Source organism: Vulpes lagopus, chromosome 1, assembly GCF_018345385.1.
Source record: "Vulpes lagopus strain Blue_001 chromosome 1, ASM1834538v1, whole genome shotgun sequence".
NCBI lineage: Eukaryota > Metazoa > Chordata > Mammalia > Carnivora > Canidae > Vulpes > Vulpes lagopus.
In genome coordinates, this window is record NC_054824.1 from 167630659 (window position 1) to 167636187 (window position 5529).

The 5529-nt window shown below is 39.0% G+C and overlaps 1 long non-coding RNA gene across 1 annotated transcript; it reads right to left on the reverse strand.

Annotated features, from left to right (window-relative positions):
• Nucleotides 1-2828: 2828 nt before the first annotated feature.
• LOC121486245 lies at nt 2829-4200 on the reverse strand. Its single transcript, XR_005986589.1, has 3 exons — nt 4079-4200; nt 3847-3909; nt 2829-2917 (listed from the first exon to the last, which is right to left on the reverse strand). It is a non-coding gene; the product is annotated as an uncharacterized LOC121486245 (long non-coding RNA).
• Nucleotides 4201-5529: the final 1329 nt, after the last annotated feature.

The window sequence follows — 5529 nt, forward strand, 5'->3', positions numbered from 1 at the left end:
TGAAAGAATAAGTGAACACAGACTAAATGTGGCTCCAGAAGACAGACAAGTGGGTCCTGGAGCAAGAAAGAACATCCCTGACCTACAAAGCTCACAGTTTAATGAGAAGAGAGAATAAAAAACAAAATAATTGCAGTACAGTCTGAAAAGCATAAGCACAGATGTATACGTAGGAACAAAGGTGGTACAGAGGAAGGGACCTAGACATTTTCTGAAGGAAGCGATTTCTGAACTTAATTTCAAAGAATTAGTGGAAATCTGCCAGGTAGGTAATGAGGGAAATCCTTTCAAGAGGGCCCCTTGGATCTCTATTCTGACCTAAACATTGACCTCATCTCCCTTCCCCAAGGAAACTCAGGTTAAAAATATCCTTAAAGATCACCTAGTCCAATGGTTCTTAAAGAAGACTTTGCATTTTTAAAATATGTCCTCAAATTCTCTGATACTCATCTTCCGTTGAGCCTAATTCTCCTCCCCTTACCTGGGCTGTATTGAGTAACTCATTTCTAACGAAGACAATGTGGCAAAATGGTGAGGTGTGACCCCAGAGACTAGCTCATACAAGGTCATAAAATGTGGCTTCCATTTTACTCTCTTTCATGGGTCACTCATCCTGAAGAAAGCTACTTGTCATGTTGTGAGTACACACAAGGCAAGGTGCAAAGACCTCTTGCCCACAGCCAGTGAGCCTTTCTAGAGACAGGTTCTCTATCTAGCCCAGTTGGGCCTTCCAGATGACAGCATCAACATCTTGGCTGCAACCTCATGAGACCCAGAGTTCCACACAGACAGAAACTGTGAGATAATAAATGTTTGTTGTTTTAAGCCACTAAATTTGGGGGTGATTTGTTATACAGCAATAGATAATACAAGGCCTCAAACAGTCTGCATTTGTGGGAATAATAACTGTATTCACCCTGTTAGAGATTAAAACTGGAGAGTTAAAAATATTTATGTGGGGGATCCCTGGGTGGCTCAGCAGTTTAGCGCCTGCCTTTGACCCAGGGCGCAATCCTGGAGTCCTGGGATTGAGTCCCACGTAGGGCTCCTGACATGGAGCCTGCTTCTCCCTCCTCCTGCATCTCTGCCTCTCTCTCTCTCTCTCTCTTTCTCTCTCTCTCTCTATGTCTATCATAAATAAATAAATAAATAAATAAATAAATAAATAAATCTTTTTAAAAATGTTTATGTATTAATTCATTGAAAACAACAGTAATAAATTATATAGTACATGTTAATTCAGAAAACATTTTTATGAAACATTACAATTTTGCAAAGCAAAAATTAGTTACAAGAATGGCATCGTTTTACATTTTTAGAAGTCTCTTTATCACGTTATTTAATGGGAGATATCTGGATTTTTATATATATGTCTTCATTTAATCACTTGTGAAATCACAAATCATGTAACTTCTGAAAAACTCCACCATACACTTGTTGTTGTTGTTTTTAAAGACTTTATTTACTTATTTATGAGAGACACATGGAGAGAGGCAGAGAGAGATGCAGGCTCCCTGCAGGCAGCCTGATGTGGGATTCCATCCCAGGACTCCAGGATCACACCCTGAGTCGAAGGCAGATGCTCAACCACTGGGCTATCCTGGTAGCCCACCATACACCTGTAAGACAGAGTGAAAAAGTCATTGATCTTGTCAAGGCTTTTTTTTTTTTTTTAATTTTTTATTTATTTATGATAGTCACAGAGAGAGAGAGAGAGGCAGAGACACAGGCGGAGGGAGAAGCAGGCTCCATGCACCGGGAGCCTGATGTGGGATTCGATCCCGGGTCTCCAGGATCGCGCCCTGGGCCAAAGGCAGGCGCCAAACCGCTGCGCCACCCAGGGATCCCTTGTCAAGGCTTTCTACAACACCTGTAACTAGTAGATGCACAAGTCACATGAGAGCATAACCAGTGACTAGAAACCCACTAGTTTCCAAGAAAGCCCACTGCTCCCCCAAAACATCACTGGTGATTAGAATGCTCTTACCTCTGCCACACTACCATTGCTCCCCCATTAGGCTGGTGCATGCTTCTTAAGACCATTCACAGTAAGTTTAATCATTCCTTTAAGGCTAAGATGCTTATATAGTTTATTTTAAGGATTATTTATAACTCTACAGTTTACAGGATACTTTTGCCCTTTTTCCCTTAATAAATAGCTCAAAAGAAGAACAGCTCCTGATACTTCCAAGGACCTTATGATCTCTTACCAGACACAAATCAGACACAAATATTCCTAGAGCGACTGTTTTCAGATTATCAGACTGCCAGAACTTAGAGATGACATAAGGGATGGTAAAATTAAAAGAACACCGAAAACAATCAGTGCAACTTATTTATTTTATTTTAAGATTTTATTTTCAGGGGCATCTGGGTGGCTCAGTCGGTTAAGCATCAGCCCTAGGCTCAGGTCATGATCTCAGGTTCCAAGGATCAAGTCTCACGTAAGGCTCCCTGCTCAGTGGGGAGTCTGCTTCTCCCTCTCCCACTGCTCTTTCCCCTGCTCATGCTCTCTCTCTCTTTCTCTCTCACTGACTCTCTCTCTCTCTCTCTCTCTCTCAGATAAATAAAGCAATCTCTATACCCCAAACAGCTCAAACCTACAACCCTGAGATCAAGAGTCACACACTCCACAAACTGAGCCAGCCAGGTACCCTTCAATCAATTCACTTGAAAGCAGAGATTTCTCTTTTCTGCTTAAGGTACAGCCTTCTGATTGCATTAGATATCCAAGTCTTGTGTTTTAAGTTCCTCCTATAGCATCCTGAAAGTTTCATGCATGTTTCCACATGCCTCTCATGCATATTTGGGGTTTAGCTGTTCACCAAAATTGTTCCCCAGGTCCCTGTTTAGAGATGACGTTGGAGATGACGTCTGCTGGTTTGTCAGAATGGAAAGACAAACTTTGTGGCTGGTTCTGAAACATAGAAACAAGCCTGAAAATATTTCCCAAAAAACTATCCAGAATAGAGAATAACGTTTCTCTTCATGTTAACCCTAAACTCTGAAGAGAAAGAGCAGTGCTCAGTCAGAGTTAAAACTTGAGAGGAGAAATCCTCTTCTATCCACATCAAAATACGTGGCAGCACTCCTACCACCCCCTTACCCAGAAAGCACACTGTTGATGGGAATGTAAGTTGGTGCAGCCACTATGGAAAACAGTACGGAGGCTCCTCAAAAAACATAAAATAAAATTACCGTATGATCCAGCAACCCCACTTCTGGGTATCTACCCAAATGAAATCAGTATCTCAAAGCGCTATGTGCACCCCATATTCATTGCAGCATTACTCACAATAGCCAAGACCAACAAACAACATGAATGTCCACTGACAGATGGCTAAAGAAATGGAATGGAATGGAATGGAATGGAATGGAATGGAATGGAATATCATTATCCATAAGATTGGATAGAATTGAATATTATTCATTCGTAAGAAGGTAGGAAATCCTGCCCTTTATATGGACGAAACTAGAAGGCATTATGTCAAGTGAAATAAGGCAGATGAAGACAGACACTGTATGATCTCACTGATATGAGAAAGCTAAAAAAAAAAAAAAAAAAAGTTGAACTCATAGAGACTAGAATGGTGGTTACCAGGGGCTAGAGGGTAGGAGAAATGGGGAGATGTTGGTAAAAGGATACAAATCTTCAGTTCTAAGTATTGAAGACCTGGTGTACAGCACGGTGACTTTAGTTGATAACTCTATATTGTATACTTGAAAGTTGCTAAAAGAACAGATCTTATGTAAACATTCTCACCACACACACACAAAACAGGTAACCACGTGAAGTGACAGATGTGTTAATTAACCTTATTATAGCAATCATTTCAAAATACATACATATATCAAGTCATCACAATGTGCAGCTTCTCTTACAATTTTGTCAATGATACCTCCATAAAGCTGAAAAAAAAAAACAACAAAGAAAGTGAATATACGGTTACAAAGAAATCATGATGTATACTTAAATAACACAAGTTTATATACTGTCAATTATATGTCAATAACTGGGGAAAAATAAAAAATATAAGAAAAAAGAAATAAAAGTGAAAACAAAAGGAATTGAATCTACCTGACAGGCATTTGTTGATATTCTCAATGTCCTAATTCAGAAGGCTCCATTCAGAAAAGATACTTCTATTACCTTTCAGGATTTATGGAACAGAACATTGTCCCTAAAAAAAAACAATCTAAATTAATATCACACAATTCATTCAGCTATTTTTTATCCTCCCCCACTGTATAATAGAGGAAAGTGTAAGATTAGCGGTTTACTTTTGATAGTAACAGCTAACATGTATTGGGCACTTACTGTATCAAGGATTGTACTAAGTGCTTTTCAGCTTTAGCTCGTTTAATCCTAATAACTCTACTAAGTACCATTGTTATACCCATTTTACAGATGGGGAAAACAGTTTAGAACACAGACAGCTATGGTCCCAGAACTAGAAAGTGGCAGAGAAGGAATTGAAAGCAATCTATGAAATGCCAAAGTTCAACCTCTGAATCAATGTACTGTACAAATCTAGTAACATGATAAACCTTGAATACATTTGGATTGAAATGGTAATTTTTTACACTTTGATCTTGGAAATGATGAACTGGGAACTACCTGGCAACACCAGAATAAAAGCTTTTGACTTGTGGCAACATGCCTATCGTGTAGAAGACCTTGAAATGACCTTCCAGAGCAGGGAAAATGTTCACTTTAACAGTGACTCAAGATATTTGAAAACTAACAAAAGGAGAAAAGAAACAGTAAAAAATTGATTTGAATGCAGAAGAGGGATACTAATTAAAGCCATCTGTGTGGTTCCATGTACATTTATATGCATGGTTATATAGATTTTGTGCATTTATTATATATGTTTTAATTTACAGCAACAAGTTCTTCCCATTGGACCTCTCAGACCACATCTGAATCCTGAGAAGTGGCATGGTATGGGCTTGAGGGCCATCTTCATGTGGATCTGAAACCTTCTGCATCTTCTATTGGCTGTGTGGCCCTGGACAAGCCATATAAATTCTCTAACCTCAGTTTTCTCACCTATAAAATGGAGGTAAAAAAAAAATAGTGAAGGATATGCTTTCAATATATGATTTAATACATGTAAAGCACACATGGTGCTTCACTAATTAATATTTGTACCATTATAATGAGCAATAAGTATGGCCATCTGATCAGTTTTGAACACTTGAAAGAGTTTTGTTTTTTTAATTAGAGGAAAGCGCTGTCCTCACCTCCCTCTGTTCTGCTGCTGTGTTTCTAATTTATCATCTCACTTCCTCACCACCTCCCATCCTGGGACTTCTGTATCATTTCAGCAAATACAATAACTTGCTAAAGAGAGTGGAAAGACAATACACAGAATAGAGGACTGGAGTAACAGAAGAATGAGAATAAAAAGTGGAGGCTATTTTTAAGTTTATAAAACAACCTCAGCTGACATGTGGCAGAAATAGATCTACATCTTGAACAGAGAAGGGACCGTTCTTCGTGAAACTTCTTGGAGTGAAAGGGCA